This window comes from Pogonomyrmex barbatus, unplaced genomic scaffold (genome assembly GCF_055798465.1).
Source record: "Pogonomyrmex barbatus isolate J1 unplaced genomic scaffold, ASM5579846v1 scaffold19, whole genome shotgun sequence".
Lineage (NCBI taxonomy): Eukaryota > Metazoa > Arthropoda > Insecta > Hymenoptera > Formicidae > Pogonomyrmex > Pogonomyrmex barbatus.
This window is the reverse complement of record NW_028297115.1, coordinates 3,340,378-3,366,502: the sequence shown is the minus strand read 5'-3', so window position 1 is coordinate 3,366,502 and position 26,125 is coordinate 3,340,378. Positions and strand designations below refer to the sequence as shown.

General features: G+C 37.1%; 1 protein-coding gene and 1 pseudogene across 4 annotated transcripts in view; one reads left to right on the top strand and one right to left on the bottom strand.

Annotated features, from left to right (window-relative positions):
* LOC105427327 (solute carrier family 35 member E1 homolog) overlaps positions 1 to 26,125 on the top strand; it is a 134,939-nt gene that overhangs the window by 53,374 nt on the left and 55,440 nt on the right. The window lies entirely within an intron of this gene.
* LOC148936923 (uncharacterized) lies at positions 18,333 to 22,886 on the bottom strand (annotated as a pseudogene).

Genomic DNA, 26,125 nt, shown 5'->3' with positions numbered 1-26,125 from the left:
TTTGGAAATACGTTTCCATAATTAAACTTTACGCATTAATACGTGTCTAGCATATGAATTTTGTATCAAGAATGTGACAAATTTTTATAATGTAGATTGTTTTTTACCATTATTTTAATATGGCTTCCAGAGTTGTCAAGTCGTATCAATACTTATTTTATATAAAAATTTTGCAGCCTGTACTTACAAAACTGATATTGCTAGAAAATTACATTAAATGAAGAAATAACGTTGCATTCTTAGAATTAAGGTACCTAATGTGATACAAAAAGTCATCACGAAAATTTGCTCATATGTATGCAGAAATGTATGTATGAGTACTCTCTAAATTTGAATCAGTGGATAATCATTGATTACCAGTGATTATTCGCTGAATGCATCAGTCTCAAGTATACCACTAATAATCAGTAAAATTCAACTGATCAGTGAAACATGGAATGCTGAATGAATTAGTAAAAATATGTAACGAAGCGACAAACGAAGCGACAAAAACGAGGCGACTCCTCACCTCGTTTTAATTAAAGTTTCTCGATCGATCACCCGTCAAGGACTGCCGATTATCGGGCGGAATGCGATTCGTCATCGCAAATCAGCGCTTTGCGCCCATTTTTAATCTTACACACACGGAATTCTCCGAGTGTCTATCTCGGAGAATCTACACAAGCGAAGCTAAGCATGTGCTCGACGAACACGTGTTTAGCTTCGCGAAGCACACCGCCCGCACCGTGCCGAATATCGCGCCTAGGAACAAGCGCGCTTTCTGCGCCGCGCCGAATACCGCGCCAAGGAGTTAGCGCGCTCCCCGTATCGTGCCGAGTATCGCGCCACAGAACAAAACATAATCCCTGCTCCATTTCCGATTTCTACTTCCAAATTTCCTATCACTCCGGGGAAGGGGAGCCCATCCCCGAGATCGGCCAATCCGAATCCGTTCCGTATCGAAATACCGCGGCTGATCTTAGAAAAAGAGTTCACTTTCCACAAAGAGCACCTGTCTTGTTCCCGACATCTCGAGCACAGCATCGTGCGAGAGAAGCCGAGAAATATTTCAAGTCCGAAATCAAGCAGGGAAATCGTGAAGTACTAGGGAGCACTCCAGCATGACCGAGCATGCGCTCGACCACGATTTACCATCCCGTTTACCTCCCGCGGAAATCTCTTGTAGTACTGGGAAGCACCTCAGCACGGCCGAATGCGCTCGATCATAGAGATCTATCGCTCTCGATATCTTCCGAAACGTTGTCAAGGAGCACCTCGACACAGCCAATAAATTCGTCAGGGCTCTCCCTGACGACCGTCAAAACACCGGGGTCTCCCCGGTGGCGTCGAGCGCTCTCGACGACAACTTCCGTCAAGACTAGGATACTCGTTGAGTCATCTGACACATCTCCACCTTAGGCGACGGAATAAAAAGAATTGGGAACTCCTGATTCCTGTGATCAGAGTGATAACATCCCCAAGACAACTCCCTATGTCAAAATCAGCTGTACCGAAACAGCCACGGAATTCATCATGCATACATCACCGCATCGATGGACGATCGATCATTATTGTTAACAATTGTTAACAATTTTCACAAACATCGCAATTAGTGATTGCTGTTAGTAATAAATATTATTGTTAACGATTTTCGTAAAACATCGCGAACATTCAATATTAATAAAAGATTGTTGTTACTTCAACCTCTGTCGCTCTCACTTCCACATCTGGCTATTTGACTGAATTAGTTATTCGCGCGCGGAAGTGAGTTTTTAAGTATACAGATGTTTTTAAGTATATTGATTGCATCAGTGAAAAGTTTACTTATTGATTAGTGAATTTAATGTGCAAAAATAGAATTAACTATTACAGCAACTTTATTGTAAATATAGATAGTTAATATTTTTCAGCAGTTAATTTGTCATTTGTTACATTTAATATTTTTTCCGCTATCTTTTCTGGTGACCACTCTGTAACATCAACCATATCCAAGAATATCTAAAATTGAAATAAATATCCAGATATATGTATATTTATATCAAATATATAATTTTCTATACTACGGGCGTGCGGGCGTGCGGGCGTGCGTGTGGGCGAGCGGGCATGAAAAGAAAAGAATAGAAAATAACTATGTTATAAAAACTATGTCATAAAAATATGTTATAAAAATATCAATTACTGTAATTTACAAGAATTACATAATTGGTAAAATAATCCTCAAGATGTTTGTACGTATGTTCAATAATCACTCGCAATAATATAAACCTGAAATATAAAATATATTTTATCAATTATTGAAAAACGAAATTAATTTTTAATTTTATTGTTTTTAACAAATAAAACTGTAATCTATTCATTAATCAAAATTAATAATTTGATGTAGATACACATGCTAATTTATAATACATTTTAAATAAATTAATATCAAATAAGAAATTATTTTTTTGGATAATAATTTATTGTCAATGTAATAAACTGATGAATGAAATATTAGAATTACTCGTGTCAATACTCTCTTGTGGAATGCATTCATCCGCCAAAAGTAATTCTTCTTCTTCCTCGAAATGAAAATCACGGATTATTTCTATTACATATTCCGCAATTTTCTGTCCAATTATTCTTGCTCTTTCAGAAAACTTGGAACTTTTTCAACCAGTTGTCGCATAAAATTTAACCACAAATTTTCATCCCATCTGTAACATCTTGTTTTGAAATCGACAAAGATGTTGTTTCGCTTTCTCTAACATCAATAATCGTATTTTTCAATTCACTTGTACTTGTGATTTCACCATAAATATTTCTATTAGCGTTTTTCATCCTGCGATAGTAGATTTTATTTAAATACTTTATAACGGTCCATCCTTACCAGGCGTGTCGTGCGAGTTCAGGTGCGCGATGTTCGTCGGTTGTTGGATTCGGAAATTAATAAGATTATCTTACTCGGATGTTGGTAAAAAGAATATATTTATTTTATGTAATTGATTTTATGTAATTGTGGATACACAGCGGTGTTGATTCGCCTAACTCGCTTCTTGGTAGGTGTTACGTGCTGTTTGCTGTGTGGCTTTCGATGCTCGTAAAGTATGCGCGGTGTACTCGGCTTGCGTCGGAGCGAGAGATTGGTTCATGTCGGGGTCTACTGGTCGCATGATTGGTTGAGCGGCGGTTTGTCGATAGCGCTTACAGTACGTGCCGCGTTATTCGGTATTGCCGCGTGATCGATACGCGTTCAAATGTCAGGAATGAGAATGCTTACTCCTGTTCATGGATCTTACACGAGAGACAAGTATACTTGCCGGAGACCGAGAACTCAGTCCCGTGGGCTCGTGTAATGATAAGAGTGGTGAGATCGAGAATGCTCCGTCTCGGAGTTGAAAGATAGGAGGAACGAGTGACAAATATGCTTGTCGGGGACTGAGAATGCTCCGTCTCGATTTGTTCACTTTTGCAGATGGATGATATCTGGTGTCGAATATGCTCGGCGGAGATCAGGAATGCCTGGCCTCGGTTTTTTGATATCGGTTGGAGATATAAACAGATCGGAAGATCGGATCCGTCTGATTATTTTATCGTGAATTGGCAGGATTTATATACCTGGCCACATTTATTATTTTTAAGTTGCAAAATAGCGTCAGCGGTGTTTGACACGCACGTGACGAGTGCGTGTTCAGTTGCGCGCGCAATGGTCGATGTGTTCGGTTTCACGGGCGCGCACGTCGGTCGGTATGTTCGATAGCGGGCACGGAGCCCGGTCGCACTTATAATTAGACGGTGCGCGGGAGGCGTATCGTTACAACTTTTTTTTATGTGTTAAAGGCGAAACGTCTAATTGTGAGTTGCTCTGCTTGCGTAAGTTAAAGCGATTATAGTCCTTGATAAAGGATGCAGTCGAGATGCGCTGGAACGTTAGTGCATCGTTCCGTTTGTTGCTCCAAATCCTGTTGCGCGTTTGGTCGAGATACATGGAGAATACCAAGCAAACTATTCTCCAATTCAGGACGCACCAAATCGTATTCCAAAAAAAAAAACAGGATCGTGATAACAAAAAAAATGTCGAAGAAATTGCAGTGCTTGATCAATATAGCGCGAGTGCTAATATGACTGACAATGAACGCCTGCTTTGGGCTTGCTTGGGCGCTTGCTTTGGACGGATTCCTTTTATTATTTTGCACATCTTTGTTGAGATCTTTACTCTTTTTGAGATCTCTCTGTACGATTTGACACGCGACGATTGGATGGGTCGTTAAGCAAAACAGTGATTTTCAGTTACACATACGTGATTTATTTATTCCTAATCATCAATTTCATCAGAAATTATAACGGTCTTTATTACATTCTTATTTATGTGTCCATATGAATAACGATGATGATGACAATGATGATAATAGTGATTATTCCATACAAATATTTAATTATTTATTTGAAAATTTATGAAATTTCATTACAATCAAAAATTAATTAACCGTTTGAATCCCAAGCAGCGCGATCGCGCTGTTGAGATTTTATGTCGAGAAAACCCAGCACATTTCGAGCATTGTGGACAACTGACGGTGCGTTACTGATTGTCGAAGTCGCGCGGTCAGATTTACTGACGCAAGTACATCACACAGCTCCTTTTAATGTAAATAGACTGTTCAGTGGACATTGATGCGATAAATCACTATCACTATCCTCTGAAGTACTCAAAATGCATTGTCTTTTGCGCTTTACAGGAACAATGTAGTCGTCATCGTCATCAATAATATGATCACATGGATTTGTGATTATGCTCGTAGATTTTCTTTTTTGATTCATTGTACCTTTTTGGGGATACACCAAATTTAGAAAAGTTAAACAATAAATCTAGATTAATTTTTTACTTACTTTTTGCGTTGCTTCGTCTAATCATTTTGAAATACACAATTATGAACAATGAGAAACACTTACGGAAGAATATGTCCGATCACTTTGCAAACTGCAATAAATGTGACGGAGCGATAAGAAAAAGACGAGAATCACGTTACCTAACACATACAAGAAGCGCTATTGCTCCGATTGTGATTCATCAATATAAAATAAACAAAGCGCTATCGCGCCGCTTGGTATTTCTCGACATAAAATAAAACAAGCGCCATCGCGCTGCTTGGGTCTTTTCGTACTCATTTAGAGAAAGCGCGGTTGCGCTGTTTGGGATTCTTCGACAGTTTTTCAATACCCCCTGGGACTCAACGGTTAAAATTAATAACACTAAATTAAAATGAAACTTATAAAGATATTAATATGTCTTTATACAGATTTTTCAAATTATTATAATAACTACTTGAAAATTTTATTTATAAAAAATATACAGATAATTAAATATATAGATAATTAAATAAATAATTTTTTTTCAAGCATGTACAGTTATATAAATAATTACAGATACAAACAAATTTTTAGTGAAAAAAGTGTACGCGACAGGATTTGAACACGCGATCTCTATCTCGTACAAAGCTTACATCTTACCAATTTCATACTATCGCTGCTTTTGCTTAATAGTGATGATTAAACATAAAGTGTCCCACCCGTATATCGGTCGACTAGACTCATTTTTTAAAAATCAATTTCTTCGAAACTGTGGGCCATTGACAGAAATGATCGGACACGTGTCTTTTTTTTGTCTAAAAACAGCCTGTATAAAGCGCATAAAAATACCTCGACCAGTCACCTGGTATTCCCCATGTAAATGAAAGCTTTATTTTTTAATACTTTTTTTTTTATTCTTGGCTGCGTAGGTCGATTCCTGATTAAAATACTACTTCTCGACATAAACTGCTTCTCGGCTGTATAAACCGATCATCGGCTAAACTGTTCTTTGATTGGAACATTGCTCTCCGACTGCATAAAATCATTCTCCGACTACTGAAATCGCTCTTAGCGATAATAGTATTCTGTTACTTTATGCAATCTCTCAATTCTGTGACCTTCCGATCGGTACATCCGTAATATGTCCTCGAAGACACAAGAATCTGTCGATTGCCATCATGATCGAGATCTTCAGTCAGCAACAGAAGAAGTAAGACACGTTCGGCATCATCTCTCGTAAAAAGCATCTTCAAAGTGTGTTTTGATAGATTTTAATCATTCACAGAAAATTTAATTCATGGAACTATTAATACGCATCATGAGTAGAATAATAGCCGATTATGGGTCAATTGCTAGTATGAGGACAAAGTATACGAATGTATTATGTAATTAGTTTCTTCCATACGCTTTCTCTCTCTTCACACTTGCTTCGCCATAAACACATATAGGCGTGCGTATACACACACACACACACACACACACACACACGCGCGCGCGCGCGCGCGCGCGTGCAACATACATTTCCACTTGCATTCTATTATACAATCTTAAATTTGTTACGCTTACAGATTTGTTTATTATGGCCATTTGTCATGAAAAATGAAGTCCCTTATTATAAAATGCATTTAATGAGTTTTATTTTGTAGCGGTCCCCCGCTCACACAACTAATACCTAGCAAAGCATCCATGAAAAGAACCATGGCCCGCATAGCGCAGTGGTAGTGTGTCTGCCTTAGACACCTGAGGACTTAGGTTCGAATCTCACCGCGGCCAACATCTTTTTTCGCCATCAAAACTCAGCACATCGTGGATAACTCTCCTCACCAACGTCACAAAGTGGTGACCGACGACGTGATATGAACACGCAACGCAACGCAACGCAACGCAACCTTCTCAACTCCACCCATCGAAATACAGATATAGCCACATGTTTTCGAAGCCCGCTGCTTTCAATGACGTGACTCTCCATGGCCAATCATCGGACGCACTCGACTTGCTGAGGTTCACACACACTTCCCTGTCGACGTCCATACGATCGCCAACCGGTAAAGATAGCCAATCACTGGACACCTCGACTTTCAAGGTTCGCTCACACATCTCATTGTTGATGTCCAAATCGGCTAGCTCACGCAACGGAGAAGCAACTAGCACAACAGAATCGCAGCGGCAACATGCCCTCTTCACATCGCGCATCTCATTCCTGGCAGTAACACACCGGGCAAACAGAAAAATCAGAGCTTGTCCACTAAGGGGGGAGTCCTGTGGCGATCCCCCACTCACACAACTAATACCTAGCAAAGCATCCACGAAAAAAACCATGGCCCGCATAGCGCAGTGATAGCGCGCCTGCCTTGGACACCTGAGGTTCGAATCTCACCACCATCTTTTTTCGCCATCAAACTCAGCACATCGTGGACAACGCTCCTCACAAACGCTATAATATAATTAAATTCATTAACATTCAAACAATATTTTTTTATTTGAAAAAGGAGATTTTTTTATTTTAAGATGCAGTTAAATACTATGTTCTGTGATTTTTTTTTTAATATTATAGAAGATTATACATTTTAAGATTTTTAATGTTTTAAACGTATTATTTGCAACTATTCACGTTTCTAGCAATTCTGTTAAATAAAATTGAATTGCGTCTTATAATAGAGGCTTTTTTTATAATCTTTAACTATTTATTAATTGAGCAGTTATACTTTAAAAATACGCAAAAATTGATTGTGGAAAAGGGATCTGCGAATTTTTTTTTGCCTAGTATATTTGAACAAAATCACCTTTTGAAAAAAATGACACTACATTTATATATCTCTAATTAATTTCTGTGCAAAAGTCTATTTTATTTAAATATTTCTATATCGGTAAATAAATCGTTTTATTATTTCTACAAAAGATTTGATATTAAACTAATATCAACATTTAGTTCCAATTAAAACATATAAGAAAAAAATATTTTGATAAGATTGTTTTTATAAGAAAAGAATCTTATAAAACGATTTTATAGACAATTAATCAAATTATAGATAAATCTGATATAATTATCATAGCACTAAACTGGGGGTTTTCATCTCAAAAACTATAAAAAGTGATGTGTATTTTATTTTTTCCGAGCATAGCAAAAACAAGCCTTTTTGTAATAACTTTCTTTTGTTGATGATTACAAGTTGACGCTAGTTTTTGATATCAAATCTTTTATATAAATAATAAATAATTTTAATACTATTTTATGTATCAGATTTCTTTATATTTTTATAGATACAAATATCATAATAATATTAAATTTTTTGACAATAATAAATTGATATTATTTTTCTATGATGAAATTTTTTTATTTTTATAAGATTATTATTTCCTCTATTGGAGGTGGTACTCTGATATAGACAGGAATATTTTTCAATAAAAATTCTACTTATTTAATATTTCATCTTTATTTCGAGCAGTCAACGGCACGTCTTCAATACAAAAGCTGGGCAAACCATTGGCTTACCATAATTTTAGCAATATCGCACATGACATCTGTCTCTGTTATCCTAATATAGATCGTACTGCCCACTATCTCATTTTAATAAAATTACAAAAAACTCCATAATACATACAATAAATAATTAAATCAAACGTTATAGTTATGAGTTTATTTTATGAGAATATGTTATAATTATATTATATTATAATTCCATTGACCGAGATCTAGCGTTATAATAAATTTTGATATATAAATACTTAAAAACAAATTTCGACTAAATGTCAATAATATCTTAATTTTAAATATTAATATTAAAATAGATACAAAGTTAATTCTAAATATCAATAAACTAAAATAGATACAAAGCAGCCGCGGATGGAGAACAGTTCTTTTTTCAATATTACATCAGTTTAGTTTTATGATGGCAAGCTGACTTTTTGAATAGGTCTCTTGATCCCATTTTTTGTCTTCAAGATAACAACTCGTATCAATTGATTCCTGTCAGGATAAACGTCAATAATTTTTGGTAGTTTTCAGCATAATACGAAATATTGTTTTTTCGCAATTCATTCGATGAGTGATGAAAGAGATTTTCGTCTTCCACTTTGTCCTTTGATGCACTTGAGTCAAATATTCTATCACATCATCTTTCCCAAAAATGCTGAACTATTGTTTGAAACTTGTTGCATCAAGAAAGTCGATACTTATTAATTTCTGTAAAATTTGGTTTAGGCAAAACTTGGAGTGGACTACCAATAAGGAAATGGCTTGCTATTAAAGGATCATTTGGATCATTGGAAAGTATGATAGATCGAACTTAGACATACCTCAATTTGAGTCAACACAGTACATATCTCCTCATATGTGCATTCTCAATAGTGCATTTCCTACTATTTTTTTTAAATGTTATTTAATCAATTTTATTCCACTCTCCAAAATATTTCCAAAATAAGATGCATTCGGAGAAATAAAATACCAATTTATCTATTAATAAAGTGATTCTCGGTATTAAATATAGTGTAATAAATAAGCAAATGAGAATTAGTCATAAGGTACCCTGTTCACAGTGCGCAATTAAAGTTCTTTATTACAACTTAAAAAATATAATACGTTTCGATTTTAGTTTGAATCATCTTTAGTGAATAGAAAGATAAAAATAAGATACTGCGTTCATCCGATGCGCTCACCAACGTTAAAATCGCTAACTAGAATTACTATGACTGCACATACATGTCATCCTTAAAGGAACGAGACAGTCTTTAAGAGGTTATCAATTATCAGATAAACAGCGAAAAATTGAGATTTTTATTTTATTTACAAATTACTGACTATAATTGTTCAATTCTTTTTTAACTCCTTATTCATATTAACGAATATTTGTGCCATTGTCTGGCTATATATCACTTTTCATATCTCTTGATATGAATTGTTTCAGCGCATGCAGAAACGTTTCCGCAGTGCTAATTCTGAGTTAAATAAGTTCCTTCGGTTTTTGTTTCAGTGCAGGTTCATTTTGATTCACTCTTTTTTTCTCAGCACTTATTATCGCGCAACTCGAATGCATTTGAAAGGTTATGTTTTACATAATCTGTTTGTGTAGCTAACTTCAGTATTGCGCGTACTGTGAAAATGGAAATAAATAATGTGCATTATTGTCATATTTTGTCCTATTGTTACGCTCATGACGGGTACTCGCACGTTTCACTCTCGCAGTCAATTACTCGCATGATAAACAAGATCTTTCACAAAGAATGAACTTTAATAACTTTAAGAATTAAGTAAGTCATGATAATTGCAGCTGCTCTACAACTTTGTCACAACCCAAGAACATCAAATAACAACTTATATATGATGTCGTCAAGATCCCACCGAAAACATTCCACGACACATCGGTGGGATCTTTTTTTCTAAATCTTCTCTTCTAACTCTTCTCTTTCTAAATTGATCTTTGTGGGCAACGATGAACAGATCACTCAGTCGTAACATTGCCCTCCCCTTCTTCGAAATTGTCCTGACAATTCCAGAAACCTCTCTCTTTGTAATGCTTCTTCTTTTCCAGCAAAGATTTCAGGGTACCTTACGACTCCTTGCTCTACCCCGAGCTGCTGCTACGACCGAGCGCCATATTTCCAGATCCTGTGCCTTTCTGGAAGGTGCGAACTATAGCAGAGAATCGGTTTCTTCATTTTTTCTTCAATCTTTTCTTGAGTCTCTGTGTGCTTCTTTCTTCAATCTTCTTTTCTTGAGACTTGCATGCTTTTTCAATTTTCAGACAAGGAGAGGGAGGGGGGGATTTGCTTCCGTGGATCTTACATCCATAAGAAGTTTATGGACACCTCAAGTTTCTGTCTTGATATTCGCTCTATGATCCGATGAGAAAACCACGGTCAAAAACCGCGGGCAAGACAGTCTTTAAAAATTAGTCTATTTAGAGAAGTTTAAGAAGATCCTCCTCCTTCACACAACACGTCCTCACGTAAACTTAAAAAAGAACAAAAAAAGAAGTAGTAACTTCTTAAGTAGAATAAATTTTTTTTTTCTTTCAAAATCTGTCAATCTAACCTTTCCCTTTCTTCGAACGGAAAGAATAATCAATTCCCTCGCAGAATCCAATGAAAACCACGACTTAATCAAGACTTTCTCGAAACAGAATTAACTCATCTAAATGAAACTCGTCTAAATGAACACAATTTTCCGGACACTCAGAAGAAACTTCGAAGAATATTAAACACCATAAATTATTCGGTTATTTTTCTATCTAAAATCGAGATATTGAAACCCATACCAAACCCGGAAAACATACGTCTGTCTGACAAATCAATCCATGTCAAAAAGTCATCGTAACAAAATTTACTTAAACCCGAAACCACACAAATGCAAATTAAAAAAATAAGCAAAATTAATTAATGAACATAAAAGAAATTAATTATTTAACGACTGACTTTGCATTTGGCGTTGACATCCTCCTAATTATCGCTCGGCTCGCTCCTCCGTCGAGAGAACGATCGTCACTCTCAGCCATCTGTGTTAGCTCGTAGCTTCTCTTCTCAGTAGGAGCCATTCCTCGCTTTCGTCGCACTGTCAATCCCCGCCGGAGCTCGACGCTTCGTTATTAATCGATCCGTACAATTCATATGGTGAGATTTCAAGAGTATCATCTATTACGAGTTATTGTCAGGCACAACAATTGATTCAATTCTATACTGCTCGTAGTTAATGAAATTGGATCAAACAATCCGCATAAATCGTTCAGAATTGACAAATCGCAAAGGTGTTGTCTTCCATCACGACAACAGATCTCATACGTCATATGTCCTTATTTGATCACCTGGAATAAATTTTTTAGTCTTGATTGGGATATTTTGTTTCATCCTCCGTATTTACCGGACCTGATCCCTTCCTATCATTCATTCCAGTCATTGCAGAACTCTATAAATGCGAAAATCTTCAAGGATAAGGAGAGAAAAGATATCTAGATTGGTTTTTCGCCGATAAGTTGCAGACGTTCTACAAACACGGTATAATGAAATTGGTAGAAAGATGGTAAGAGATCATCGATAAAAATGATTAATATATAATTGATTAAAATTTCTTTTGTGTATCAAAAAAATTGTGTTTCATTCCACCCTAAAAAACCGAACGAACTTATTTGACAATTCAACATTTTATAGTACGTTTCTCACGACCAAGGCCTTTCTTTATTAAAATTAGTCCATCATAATCAACATATCACATAATCACATCGCAAGAACTAGTGTGTCAGTTCAGTTCTACTTAATGACAAATTATTCTATAGGAATTGGATTCGCTTTAAAACATGTAATTTTTGAATGACACTTAACAGCATTCTTACATTCTAAGATTAAAATTGTAATCATAATGAAACCAGAATTAATTACATGCTTGCATTGAATATACTCATATTCTATTAAAAATTTTGTTACATGATGTTTTGCTGGTAACTGTTGGATGTTTATTATTACGTCCTGATTGTCCGTTTTTAGATCAATACATTTACTTTACCCTGGGATTGGACCGGTTTATGAATTAATCAACCCCGAATAGGAAACGAATTTTATAAATTTTGTATCGGGGATCTTTCTTATTAATTTGATTATAATTTGGATAATTTACCTCGAAATCAATTTTTCTTAATTTATATTTAGGAATTTGCTTAATTATTTTAGTTTTAGTTTGTTTTTCCAAATTTTTAAGTTTTAGGAATAATAAGAAGGGATCTTTATTTAAAATTATCGTTTGATTTAATTGAAATCTTTTAATTTGAACTTTGCGCCCTCCTCTTTTGGGCATGAATACTTTTGAAATTAATTATTTATTATTAAGATTCTAAATTCAAATTATTCAGTCGCAACACCATTGGCTGCGACTAAATGGTACGCTACGCTATTGTTAGCGACCGAATTTGAATTTAGAATTATAAGCTTGATTTTAATTAAGAAGAATTTAAGATTTCAGTTTTCCCAATTATTTTAGTTTAAAATTACCTTTATTTAATCATGAAGGTTTTTAAATTCTCCTAAGAGAAATATTACAGAAATTGATTATAAATTTAAGAATTTAACCCTAAGATTGATCACGCACGACTTACGAACTGAACTGACTAATGTCATCGCCTAGTTAGTACCAAAAAGCGCGCTGCTGCTTTTTCCGCACGCATATTTATAGGTGGAAATGGTCAGAATCCCCGCGCGAGCTTCTCACCACTTCTTTCTTTCAAATCCATAATTAAGGGGAAGGTTCTTTCTCAGAGATGTCATCTGAATCTTGGCAACAGCCGAAGCCTGGTATCAACAAGAATTCAATGAATAAATTAATAAATCAATAAATCAATATTTTATCATATTACGCGCATTCCTTCATTTAAAATTATAAGATTTAGATAGCCGTGACATTATCAAGCGCAAGACTTGCTTTTCACAATCTTCCTCCTACACGAATGAGATCATTCAAGTCGATAAATGGATTTAGTAATAGTAATTTATTTTTTTTATTTAGTGCTCGTTGTTTAGAAAGATTCTCTATTTCAACGAGTTCTTTATGTTGAGCTAATCGCATAATAACTGTCTGTTGTAATTCTAGAATTATTAGTTTATTGTTTTTTTAACTGTTGAATTCTTTAAATTGTAAAGGAACTGCAAACAAAATACCATAACTCGTTAAAGCTTATGATAATTAGAAAACTTATATAATAATTCAAATTTTTCCGTATCATTAACGACAATAAATAGCTTTCGTACTTCCAATGCTTGAATGCTAAAACAGATTTATGAATATGGCATTAAAAAAAAGCCAATCCTTCTAGTAAAGTCTCAATTTAATTGTTTAGGCAAAACTGCGAGTATATATATATAGATATTGTCGCGGCGATCACGAATCGCGAGTCATGTTTTGCGGATGAGCCGCGCGCGGAATAATAACACTTTTCTAAAAAGAATCAGAACTTTATTAAGAAGTCATACAATTAGTTCGCCGCGGACAACGTCCGTCCGCCACTGAACTCCGCGAAACAACAACAATAAAACCGCGCGTAACACAATGATCAGCGACACGTCGTCAGCGAATGATTCTCTGTTTTTTAAGATATCGATCCTTTTAATATTGATTTTCCCGAGGGCAACGACCGAGCGGAATACCCCTCGGTTGTAACAATATATATGTATGTATGTATGTACTGTGACCGCCGCCTCTGAGGACACTCTCTTATAACGTAATTCACTAATTGTTGGGCGCCAGACACGAGCGCGTGCTGCATTCTATTATACAAGAAAGAAAATCTCAGGCTTGTCCGCTTACAACAAGGTTCGAATTCGTATGCGCTATACGACGATCCGGCAGCTCAATATGATGGGAGGTAGAGGGAGGAGGTGCGGGACGCAAAAGAGAAGGAATCAAAATGATGCGACAAGAATCAATCAGAGTAACATTAAGAATATCTTTAATTTTGGCTCGAATCTGTACACGTTTTTATCTCGCTCTTTCATGATGTAATATGTCGAGGAGTCTCGAATTGCGCAACGACAAAAGTTACACTCAGAAATCTTCACGTTAAATGAGTAAGGCAGCAATGCGATATATGCCTCGGAAATACTCACGGCAACGGTGTGTTCGAACTACGCTTCCACCGGGTGGTTCGAGCTCACACAAAGCGCAGATGTAATTCGTAACACGTAATTTTCTACAACCCGCGAACGACACAGCTATCTCAGTCTACAACAGTAAATTCTATGCGCGGCAACCATACAAACGAGAGTCGTACAAAACCTACAATTATTTGGATTTTCCGTGAGTGATGAGAGCGAGAGAAAATTACCGCAACGACTCGACAATTATCACGAGAGAGGCACGTGGTCGGCTCGCCGAATGAATAATGGCGATGACGCAATATTGTCGCGATCGCGAGGAACGCTTTTCCCCGTGAAAATCTTTTCAAGCTAGCCCCGCGCGATATCTCGGATCCGCGGGCGAAATTGACTTAACAATGATGACGTTCGCCTCACCAGATGACAACTCTTTCCTCGATCTTCTGCCTCGATAGCTTTCCTCGTGGCTTGCGATAACTGGTTTTTGCGTCCACTTACAATTACGCTCGAACGGAAAGTGTCTCATCCTCGTGACACCGTGATGGTCGTCATTCTCTCTCTGTGATCGATCAGCGCCGCGGCGCGATCAACCGTTAAATCCTTTTTGGATTTCGGCACGGATCCTAAATGGCCCGCGCTCCGCACCTCGCGGGAAATTTGAAGGCAGCGATCCTTTACTCGACCGAGCCTGCGACTTCCGAGGATCCTTTCCCGATACATTGGTCCTTTCGGTGAGAGGTGGCTGTCTCTCCCGGCTCGAGTACTTGTCCTCGCGCTCTTCGGCTCGCCTTCCTCTGTATGGGGTCTCCTCGCTATTTCGCGAAAAGTGGCGCCTCCCCTCTCGTTCGCCCTTTGATCCCCGATTTGTATGAGTCAGCTTCTCGACTCCTGAAAATGTCGCACTACAATACGGGAACTGGTATACAGAGAGAGAGAAATTCGGTAACTATTTAGAGCGATACGACCTGATAATTCCTTGCACCCGGTGGCGGCATCCTCTGCGTATCCAGTCGTCGTTGGCCGTCGTGGTAGGCGGTGATACACAAATCTCGCGGCAACCGTCAATCTCGTCGCTTTAATCTAGTATTGCGGAAGCCCGGCTCGGAATGATAGTAACCAAATAAAAGAGAGACCAAACCAAATAAAAGAGAGAAGGAAACTCGCATAATCGCATATAAGATTCGCGTTATTCGGAATTCGCTTGCGCTTTTGTCCCTCAAACGGGTAGACGCAGGACCCAGAGATGCTCCGCGTTGAAGCATCCACGTCTTGTGACGGGCGATCCCAAGGCGCCACATCACAGTAAAGGGAGATTTTCACATGAAAGAGAGGTCTGAACTTTTTCTAATATACTAATTTTATTGTACAGATGTTGAGTACGCAGATAACAATGCTACCCAAAAAATTTGAATACGGTAGCTATTTCTCAAGATATGGACAATAATATATCATGTGGCTGTTTTCAAGGCTAACAAAATTTTCCATGTAAGCAAGTAAAAAAAATTATTTCTAATAACTATCTCAATTGGATATAATATGTATAAGTAATAATAAAGCATTAAACATATGTTTATTTTAATTAAAATTTCAAAGAATTACAAGAGAAATACATACAAGAATTTCTTGTATGTATTTCTTGTCCCGAAAACTGTCTTTTATTAGATTAATATGGTCGCATAAAGGCATTTTCTAGACCTATATGGTTATTCGTCAAAAAACAAACTTTTTCTACATTTTATACTTTTTTATAAAGAAATAATAAAAGAAATAGTATTGATATTAGTATTGATATTAAATTAATATTATTATATATTATAATAATTATACAGAATAGTCATATTGTAGAAAAATTACATGACCTGAAAACTGCCTTTTAAACAAATATCGGGTTAATGAATTGACAGTTATCAGTTCCACGAATTTTCTAAATAAAATTGATTGATTTATTTTTACGTATTATAGTAATATTATAATCATATAAAGTTTATTAAAATTTGAATTAAAATTAGTTATAATACAGCAGTATAATACATATTTATAATTAACACATTTTTATAATTTATGAAATATTTACAAGTTAGCTTTAAATAAATACTTAACAGAAAATAAATAAAATCATATATTGATTATTAACGATACTAAATATACTGATAGATTTTATTATATTATGAGTGAAAACTTCAACAGCAACTTAAAAAAAAAAAACAAAATTTTATTAATTTTAACCAAGAGTTAAAATGGAAATGGTAAATTCTATGATAACTTGAAGAACAAACAACACGCAAGTCTTAAAAATGTCTTAAAGATATCAAGAAGACTTTATCATTATATGAGAAACCGTCTTCAATTCATCATAATTTAAATTATGCTAACATCACACTGGAATACACCTTTGAGTGCAAATAGTGCAATTATTTATTTTTAAATACAAAATTATTATTAATTGTGTTACGTTTTTCTATACTTCAACAATAGATATCAATGTTCAAAAATATATATAATACAAATCATAACCATATGTGCAAATCAAATTTTTTAAATTGAATAAAATAGTTGGATTTATGTTACGTTTTATAAAACTATAAGTAATTTGTCTGTGGTTGATAAATTACGTCTTCATGTAGGTTATGTTACAATAAATTGATGAAGGTGAATTTATTTCACAATTCGTTAGTAATTCTTTGAGCTAAAAGATTTAATATTTTAATTCATCAATTTCCATCTTTTGTATAAAGTACTTGAAAGTTATGTGCCATTTGAAAATACATACATCTGTAGATAAGTATTAAAATTATTTAGCATTTTAAATGCATATTCATAAGTAATGCATATATTTACATATTTTAAATCAAGAGATACGGGTAGTATCTCGACGCCAAATTCACGCGCAGCGAAGTTCGCGTAGAACGGCGGCAAGACGCCCGTGGCTCTATTTACGCGAGATCCCGGGATGTACTCGGTTTACATTTCCATATCTCAGCAACGACTGGATCGATTAAGTTTTAACTACGCTTATTATATTTACATTATGTATGTCCCTACAACATATAAGATTACAACATGTATTCTTTCAATAGATAATAATATTCAAACATATGAATAAGTGTATATATTTTCAGATTGAAACAATTTTCAAATACCTTTCGTTAGAGATATAATAATAATATTATTATAATAAAGATAACAAAATTAATAATTTTGTATTCATAGATAGGTATTAGTATCATGTAATATTATAATAATGACTCAGAATCCACATGTTATAACACATGGCATAAGTAGGAATACTAGACGGGTTCTAACTCAGAAGCGTTAAGGGGGGTGCGGGTGTGCGGGGGAAACGGTGGGCACGGGGGACAAGGGAGGGGGAATGGTAGAAGTGGGGGGAGTAGTGAAGAAAGACGAAACGAGGTGAGATAAATAGAATAAGATAGCAAGGCGATATAAACAAATAGGATAAGATAGCAAGGCGATATAAACAAAACGGGCGGCGAAGATGATATAAAAAAATTGCGTGTGGACAGGGCGCGTGGACATGACGTCAGGGAGGGGGGCCGCCGCCGCGCCCATCGCCGCCGCCGCAGCCGCCGCCGCCGCCCACCGTCGCCGCGCCGCCCGATGCCATATTCTTTCTCTGTACTACCATTTATGCGTCTCTCTCCCTTCCTCCAGACTCTTTTCTCTCTATACCTACCACCACGCCATGTTCTTTCTCTATACCTCTCTATACCTACCATTTTCTATCTCTTTCTCTCACCCCGTTGCGGGTATCTCTTATTTTTTTACGAATCTTATTTTTTTTGAAATTATTTTTTGGTGAGAGGAAAGGAATGAAAGAAATATATGTTTTTGCATATTAGGTATGTTTATATTTTTAAACAAATTGAATACATTTTCATTTAAATGTGAAAACTTTTTTTTTCTTACATTTTCATTTAAATGTGAAAACATTTTTTTTCTTACACACTAAAAACTAAAGCTAACAGCTCGCAATCGACGAGTTGACGTCTATCGAATGTATCGCAATCGCGTATCGCATTCGGCACTTCCTTGGGATATGTTACAACAGACGCGATGTTGGAAAATCGAGTATACTTGGCATCAATCGTGTCGACGAATCTGACGAGTCGATCGAACGTCACATCGACACATCCGTCCAGATCAAACATAGGCGCAGGGTCGATTCGATCATCGTTATGCGTACGTTCAAAGATTCAAGACGTACGTACGAGTGTAACGTTGTTCATTTGGTAAACTTTGACGGTTAACGGTCCAACGCTTATAAAATTATTTTTGTAATCGTTTCGCAGCAATTTGTAGATATTCCATCGCTGCTCATAGAGTCCTGTCCACGTTTCGAGAGACAGTATAAGTTCCTGTCCCCGATAATCTCCCAGAGCGATCTCCACGTAGGTCGGTGGACCAATGTTGATTCCAATTTCCAGAAATTTGTAGCCCGTGGCTGTCAGAGTGTAACGTCTGCTCAGTAGGCGCACAGCACGACGCTCCACTGAAATGCTGTGTAATGTAAAAGAAATTAAATATATAATATTAAAAAAAGAAAAAAGTAAAATATGGAAACTTACGCGTTACATTCTTTCGTCTGTTTTTCGCCATCGTACGGTGCGCTGCTTCCTTTGGCGGAATACACTGCGTGTTGTTCGTACAAACGAATGATGGAGGAGCGGAGTATATTGCGTTTGTACATACAAATGAATGATGGAGAACTGATCGCATCCGCGTAAATTTTTGACACAGCGGAGCGTTACCCCCCCCCTCCCCCCATCCCTTTCCATTCTATCCTTTTTGTTAGGAATTTCAACCATCGTTGCAACCAAACGTATCGCGACTTGTTCGCACCCGCTAAAAGAAGCATTGATAACATGTTTCAAAGAAAAGGTAATGATACAATTTTTTCTAGGAAGAGCCCGCGAAAAGATAGCTCTTCGTAGAAATCAATACGTGTCGCGGCGTGTTAAGAGAAGCGCCGATACTCCGGCTGCTATAAACAAATTGGGAAGACCTATGATGATGTTCCGACAAAGAAATTGTCGATGATATATAATGGGTCATGGGCAGGATCACAGTAGATGGAAGTATAATGTGTGTGAAAAAAAATAGTTGACGGTGAAAATGGATAATGTGTTAAATATAGAAAATGTATTTAATATGGATGAGAAAGACTTTGTGAATATAGTGGACGAAGTGTTTGGAAATGAAGAAGAAATGGAGATTGATAATATTGACATTGATATTGAAGACGAAAAACACGCATTGTCTGACGAGCAATTATGTATTATAGCAATTACGTAAGTGATCAAAGTGATGACCTTACGGATTACGCAGAAAAAATTGTTACTTTCGGAACTCCTTGCGTTGAATAATAATAAAAAGTATTGTTCAATACAATTTTATTATTCAACGGGTGGTGCACTAACTCTGTTGTGTGCCGAATACATGGTTCATCTGGCGGACATTGATATTGGAGTATTGTATGCCGTTAGGAAGCACGAGATAGATACTCTCAATGCGCTAAACAGCCGATTTTGCTCCAATTGCCAACAGTCCGTCTGTGTGATAATGCCATGCATGTGCCCAATTTGCACAAATTGAAAAAAAGACAACATTGTGAACGAGTCATATGCAAGTGCTCCGTGGAAGAATGTGATATAAAAACAATATGGAAAGGTCATTGGAAGAATTAACAAGTTCTCCGTTATGGGATTCAATCTCTCATCTACCAGTGAACGTGACGGTGTATTTTATAAAGAGACACTATACCCCAACTCCCCATTTCCCGATTCCTCGTCCAAGCGTTAAGGGACGCTACAATTCGACTCTCTGCTTTTCCGCTCCTTCTGAGAGAGCGGAAATAATTCTGGAGGCGTGCACATATTATCATTATAGAGGACACGCATACAATATATTACTACCCCTCTCGCGGCAAAAAGTAGCAGAGATAATTCCAAGAAGCGAGGATAATTATATATGGTTGTTTTATTCTCATCAATCTCCGAACATGTCGGAAATATAACGCTTTATATACTGGCTTCGAGTTAAAGCAGCTATAGAGAAAAGAAAAAAAGAAAGTAAAAAAATGTAAAATTGTTTTGATGAGACAGTACAACAATTTAAGAGAATTTAAAAGATTTCGCAATATGGAACACCTAGAGCGAGTGGAACGCGAGCTGCTGGAGCAATGCAGTCATGTCGCTACCTTGGTGGAGTGTTTCGCGTGGTTGCAACGATGTGACGAGTGCGTCGAATAACTCGAAGAACTTAGCCGTGTTAAACGTCCTCGATTCACCGTTGCAAATAGACAATCTGTGGTGGCGAGGATCGCGCGACTCGCGGGTGGAAAAGTACAACTAGAAAGATGTTTCGTGCACGTTGGTGGTGAGTACGCGAGCACTAGTAGAGACAATGAATTTGTTGACGCGTAAAGGTGTCTTTCCCTACGAATACGTGGATCGTGCGGACAAGCTGCGTTTACCATCGCGTGAATCGTTCTATAGCTCGTTGACTGGTGACACGGTGTCGGAAAACGATTACGCGCACGCCCTGAACGTTTGGCAGCGGTTCTCCATCCGAACGGCGAATACAGCGATTTATATCTTAAGACCGATGTCTTGTTATTGGCCGACGTTTTCGAAAATTTCCGCGAAAGTTGCGTCGCGAGTTATGGACTCGATCCCGCGCATTACTACACATTGCCAGGTTTCATGTGGGACGCCATGTTGAAACATACGCGCGTAAAATTTGAGTTGCTCATCGACATCGATATGGTTATATTTATCGAGCGCGGTATACGCGGCGGTCTCAGTCAATGTTCCGTCAGATACGCGCAGGTCAATAACAAGTACATGCGTTCGTACGACCCGTCGAAACCGTTGTCATACCTTATGTACTTTGACGTAAATAATCTGTACAGATGGGCGATGTGTCAACTGCTGCCCTATGCCGAATTTCGATGGATGGAAGACATTGAGAACTTTGACGCAAGCGCGATCGCTCCGGATTCGCCCACGGGTTATATTCTCGAGATTGATCTCGAGTATCCGCATCATCTGCACGACCAATACGCTGACCTACCCTTCTGCTCGACGCGCGATAAACCACCCGGCACGCGGCAGGATAAACTTCTCGCGACATTATACGATAAGAAGCGATATGTCATCCACTACCGCAACCTACAGCAAGGTATGCGCTACGGTTTTCGTATCACAAAGATACATCACGTATTACAATTTGCTCAATCCGCCTGGCTCCGCGATTACATCGAACTCAATACGAAATTTAGAACGTGTGCAAAAAACAATTTCGAAAAAAATTTGTACAAAAATTTGTACAAATTGATAAACAACACGGTATTCGGTAAAACAATGGAAAATGTGCGCAATCACGTCGACGTTAAATAGTTTTTCGGACATCTTCCGCTCTCTCGAATTATCTTAGCGATAGCGTTAGCCGTCTCGCTTCTGGCCTTGCTCTTGAGTGGTACGGCCCAGACGTGCTTGCTCAGCGCATCGATGACCGTGAGGATGTAGTGATGGCCTCTGTTGAATCTCGAATACGGGCGCATCTCGATATCAGTCTGCCACAGATCGTCGTATCCCCGAATTATGACACGTGCAATTCCTCAACGAGTTGTCGTTTCTCGGAATTAACATTTTTTTTTGTCACGTCCATCGGATTTTGACGATCTTGTATCTCGACAATATTTACTATGTGTACATACGATATAGTACAATTGTGCTTTGTACAATTGTGTTTTTCCTCACTGATGTCAATAGACTGGTTCGTTTCATCGATACACGATTAATTTATAATATTTATAATGCCTGCTTCGCGAAGTTTCTTGATGATCGACATCTCGTTGTCGTGAGCGTTGTTACCAGCTCGGCGCGAAGCGTCGAGGAATCGGAGTCGATCCACCAGCTCGTTGGGATCGTTCCAATACACGTAATCGATCTTGTTGTCGTTTAACTTCATGGCGGTTGGTATATTGCTCACGCCTGCATCCTTTTTACTGCTACTTCCATATGTAGATATGAGCAGAGCGATGATGTTAATATACTTGGATCCTCTATTGCCCTTGATGAGATTATGGGTGCTGTGACTACGTCTATGAGCATTTGTTGTTAACAATATATCTTTATACGTTTGTTTGTCATCCTCGGTAAAAACCGCGTCATCGGGAAGTCTCTTGAAGATTAATTCGTACAATCCTGGTGTACCATTATATCTCACATTGTCTATGATTATGGAGTCATTTTTGTCAACGTCAAATTTCTTGTCATCAAGCATCGCACCACTGTTTTTCTCGAAATAAACACCGTATACGCGATCAAATGTACCGTTTTTTCCATTATCATCGAGGAAAGGGCTTACGTATTTTTGCCCCAATGGTCCCAGCTGATTATGCAACGCCTCTCGACCTTGTTGCGTTTGCAGAGTCCGTTTGATGATTGTTTCGAATGACGGTTCACTGACGTCTTTTGTTTCGAAAACATCTTCCTTTTGCAGAAACAGCGGTGGTTCTTTCGGTGGATCTTTCGATGATTGTATCGGTGTAGATTCGAACACAAGTGAATCTGACGCGGTTTTCAATTCTTTCGTTGTACGTCGTTTTTTAGACTGCGGCGTGTTGTACCCCGGATGGGCTACGATGTTAATATTAGAAATAGTCGGGTTCGTTAAGCCTAAGGAGTTGGGACTCCGAGCAGGATCAAAAGAATGTAGGGATCTTCTTGAATTCATTAACACTTTCTTTATTTTAATTGATTTCTCACAATATTCTCACAAGTGCACAGATGCTTGATATATTAACGATTATATTTTACACACGGTTAAACGTCGTCGGGTGACTCGGTGCGTATCGCGTTACTCTGGCGGCCGACGACCGAATATATCACCTGAGATGCTGATAATACGGCGAGAATTTCGCTACGAGATTCGGTAATATCTCGTGCGATTATTAATATAAATCCGATTCCGGACGATACTTAATTTTCGACTCTGTTGACTCTGTCTTGTATGGTCGATTATATAGACTGGTCGATGCCCGATCAGCAAATTGAGGAATTTGCTGATAGACTTTTCGCAATATTCTCGCGCGATGCGGTCTTTCGAAAGACTGATCGCAATTTTGGCGATCACGCATTTATGTCGTCTTTCGAAAGACTTTTTCCTATTTCATGCGGATTAATTTTGTTGCCATGCGGACTACTTTTATTATTAATTGTAGGTCTGGCTACAACATTCCCCCCCCCCTCCCCCCCGTTAGTAAAAGAAAACGGAGGTACGAAGTTTTCGCTTTTTTACATAATTTTTTTTCCGATATATTTTTTGTTATAATCGTTTGCTTAGAATCGAGTACTTTCGCTTATTCTAACGGTGCGATCTATATTGCGTGAGTCATTATTTCAGTTTGTTTTTTCTTTCTTATTACAATTATTATTGTTGCGATAGCGATGATTATTATTAATGAGCTGCTAATTGATACAGGATATACAAAGTGTTTTTGTGAAAAAAGGGATATCTCGTTATTGTTTATTTCGTTCTTCAATGTTATTTAATTTCTTTGTTAATTCTGTTAGGTCTGTTGCGTCTTGTATAACTTTTAATTTAATTTTTTCTGTTTTATTTACCTTGAGAGTTTCGCTTAGTAATGTAATATTATATTCTGGTAAATAAGTTTTTATTTCTTTTCCCTTGTTGGTACTTGTTGATTTTATTGTCGCGATGTAACTATTTCACAATTACTTGATAACGTTATTTGTCCTGTATTTGTAATAGTTCTACGCATTTCTTTATTATTTTTACATAAAATTGTAATAGTTTGTTTCGCTGGTGTGAAATATAACCAAGAATATGAATTACTTAAGGCTATCCATATGCTATTTTTTATTGTTATATATTTAATTTTACAATTGTTATAACAGTTGTTGCTTTCTACATGTATTTCGCATAGCGGGTCGGTTTTTACATTCTTAATAGGAAAGATTTATTCACACAAGTAGTTTGTATTTATTTGCTTGCATTGTCTTAACTTTTCGTGAGTCAGTTTTGCGTACGTGTGTCTGTCAGTATCTAAAGCTATTAATGAATTGTTCGTTTCAATTAATGCGGATATGTTTTGCTTGTGTGGTACTGGTAGCGGTATTATGTTTAATATTTCGTATAGTGGAAGTGAAATTAGCGGGAAATGTAGGATTGTATAGACGTTTGTTTTGTCACAGTGCGCGCTCATTTTCGTTACTTTTTCTATTGTAGGCCAATCCTCTTCTCTTATTTTAAATGGAAAATATGATCCTTGCGGTATTTGTGTGGTTGCTTCCTTAAGATTCTTCATTATTTCTTTTAACGGAATTAGTGGATGTAGTATTCCATTTTTTATCGCAGTTAGATATTCTAGTGTGTCCTCCGCGTTTTGTGTCACTGCGTCAAGTATTGCGTTGGATTATAAAGTGTTCTTTTATGTTTTCGCTACTTATTTCCGCTGTTAGTGTCATTTCTAATTTTTTGATTGCGTTAGCTAAAATGTTTTCATTATTTTGGATTATTTTTTCGTGATTACTTATATGCGCTATCGTCGCGTTTATAATTTTAATTTGATTTTTTATTATATGCTCTATTGTTTGTTGTTTGTTATGTAAAATATTTAATTGATTAGTTTTCTGTCCTCATTGTCCATTGTTCCGAATAATGTTTTGGCAATAGTTCCTATTCCATCTATCAGCCCTTGTTTCGTTTTTGTATCTTGTATTTTATACAGAGAGTTTATTCTTTTTGTTAACCGTTTGTTAACCGTTTTGTTAACCTTTTTGTTTTAACCGCTGGTAATTGTTTTCAATTATGATATTAGTTATGACATGACCCTTTGTAAATTGTAACATAGTGCATATGTTTTGCGTTTTTAGAATGTATCCTTCTATTTGCTCTGTTCGTTTTTCGATTGGTGAGATATCTATTTTTATAACTGTTTTCTAGAATGAATCGATTATGTTTAGTTTTCCTATTTCCTCGAAGTATATTCCGAGGTGGTGTTTGAAGTTCTCTACTTCAAATGGTAGTTTTTCTTCTCCTTTTCCATTGGTTATCTTTATTCTGCAATGTTAAAATAAGAATTCTTATTTCTCATGAAGAGTTTGCGGTGTTCGAAATCGGCGTTTCTTTTTTATCATATTCCCTGGCATAATATTACTTTATTCTTAATTCGCTATCTTAATTAAAAGGATTCTCCTGTGAATCTGTTGAGCTTGCTTTTTATAACGTTTATTATTTCTCTTGGTGTCCTTTTTATTATATCAGTGTTATGTATTCCGTGTGAGTCTTCTAATATTTCATTCTTTTGTGATGAACCTTTTGACTGCGTCTCATCAGTTGTCGAGACATCCATCTCGTATCGACATCATGGGCTCTCGTAAGAATTGTCAGCGCGACGCGCCGGTGTTCGACGATATAGTGCCGCGACGGAAGCGTCGTCTGAGGACGAAAGCTTTGACGTCGAAATAGACGATGGTGACGTCGACGAATTCATGAATGACCCTGCCGCTCGGGTGCATTTTCGCCGCGTGCGCGAGTGGCTATCCATTGTGAATCGTTTTTATTCCAATGGTGTGTTCCATGTTTGCGAGAATTCAAGTATCTGGTTCACTACCGATGATGCTCCCGGTAGAGTTGAATTGCCATGGTCCGTGGAAACTCTACGAGTTGTTCGTGTCCATGCCTGAGGCCGTTTTGACTGACG